A 2,139-nucleotide genomic window follows, 5' to 3' on the forward strand; every position below is an offset into this window, starting at 1 on the left:
GGGGGGTAGGGCGGTGTTCCCCTTTTCAATAGAGAAAGGTCAGCTGTTTGTCTTCCTGTGAAACGGAACCTGAAACACCTCACTGTAGAGGCCTAGAATGCCTTGAGGGGCCAAAAACAACTTGAAGAGGTGCTGCAGGTCCGAAAACAAAAACAAAACAGCAACAGCACTCCACCCCCTAAAAAACACCTCATTATCCAGCTCAATAGAGGATTAGCAGGCACCCAGGGAGGGAGAGAAGCTTCCGGAAGGCTGGCATTCCAGAGAAGCACATGGGGCTTTGGAAGGAAGACCCTGCTGGTGCCCCAAGCGGGGCTCAGCCACACCTGCAGAGGGCTGGCTCAGAAAGGGCTGAGGTGGGGCCTTCCCTGTTAGGTGGGTGGGGTGGGGTCCCCTGTGTGGGGGGGGGGCGTCAGCGGCTGGGCCCTTAGCAGCCTCCTGAGCCAGCTGCTGCTGCTGCTGCTGCTGCAGGGCTTCAGTTACTTCCTTCGGCGGGACCCAGCACTCTGGGCTGCCGCTTCAATTTCCTGCTGTAAAGGAATTGTCAACCACCGCCTGGTTGAATTAAGGAAAAAGGTCCGGCACTGCCCTATAACCTTTGGTGGAAACGCTTGCTGCTCCTGGTTCCCCTGGAAGATGCCTCAGCCTCACTGAGCTCCGCAGGGGTGGGGGCGGGATGGTGGGTGGCGGCTGGACAGTTCATGGGGTCTCAGCCCCTCCGGGCCCAGCTTGTGAGGCCTGACTGGATGAGGGAACAGAGAGGGCTTCCTGGGCTGAGGCCCAAGATGGACCCAGGACTCGAACATAGAAGCCGGGGCAGTTTCTGGGCCAAAGGCCAGCGCCTGCCCGGCCAGAGGTCCAGCCGATAACCGGCACCCCAAGTTAGAGAGCCGTGAATACGGAGTGTCTGAGCCCTCAGAAAAGCCCGGCCCGCCGTGGGACAGGCCCACGGGCCGGTGACCCCGATCCCCTGTGGGGCCCCCCAGAACAGGTGGCCCCGGCTGTGTGAAGACGGCAGAAGTTACCCCCCCTGGTTCCGGAGGTGGGGTGTCCAAAAGCCAAGGTGAGGGCCGGCGTGGCGCCTCCTGGAGGCTCAGGGGAGTCCTGCTCCCGGGCCCCCCAGGGTCTCCCTGGAGTGTCCCTGCGTCCTCCCTCCCGGCCGCCGTGAGCCTGTTACCTGAGTGTCAGGTCTTCGGCTCTCGTTCCCCAGCCAGGAGTGGACCCCAGGCTGCGGGGCACACCGAGGCCCAGTCAGGGGACACCCCTGTGCCCCTGTGGAGGCACATCAGCACAGACTGGAAGCCCTTAGGCCCTTTTGGACAAAACTTTGGCAGCAAGTTTCTGTGCCCCCCTGCCCTGGTCCCCACAGGGAGCCTGGAGCGCCGCCGGGAGCCCCCAGCGGGCACCGGGCCTGCGGGGCCACGTGTCCGCCGAGGGCAACGGCTCCCCACGTCCCCTCCAGCTCTCATCTCAGGACCATCCCTCTCCCCTTCAGAATCCAACTCCTCGTAGCCCGGGCCGATGTGGAGAGGGTCTGCTGAGGGTGCAGGCAGTGGGGACCCTGGGTCACGGCGCCGACCCACCCGGAGAGGGCTGGGCGGGGTGGGCCGTCGGTCCAGCCTTTCACTGGGGAGTTTGCTGATCCCCAGCGTGCTTGGTGTGTTGGCAGAGGTGGCGATGGGTAACGCGGGGGCAGGTCAGGGAACAGCTGGCTGGGAATGTCCTGGGGACACTCCCTGCCCCCCCCCCCCCCAGCAGATGACAGCCGTCTGCAGAGACTCGGAGTCTGTGAAGCAGCAGACCGCCTTCACGTGTGCCCAGCAGCCACGGCGGGGAGCCCCCGGCCGCCCCCATGGAGGGGGGACAGACGTGAGGCCTTCCAGGGTGTTCTCATCTGACCCTAAGAGCAGAGAGGAGCCCCGGGAGGCGCCCTGAGAGGGCGGTGGGCTGTCCTTGCAGTGGGCGTCTGAAATGGCCGTGTGGAGCTCGAGGGGCGCGGGGGGGCCGTTTGGGGAAGAGAAGGCGTGGTCGTGGTCGTGCAGGGTGGGGCTGGGGGAAGACTCCTGAGCAGGAAGAGTCACGGGGAGGGGGGGCAGCGGGGCTCCAGGGCCTCGCTCGCCCCCCGGGGACCTGTTTGGA

This window comes from Condylura cristata, unplaced genomic scaffold (assembly GCF_000260355.1).
Source record: "Condylura cristata isolate star-nosed mole 26May11 unplaced genomic scaffold, ConCri1.0 scaffold00002, whole genome shotgun sequence".
NCBI classification, from domain to species: Eukaryota; Metazoa; Chordata; class Mammalia; order Eulipotyphla; family Talpidae; genus Condylura; species Condylura cristata.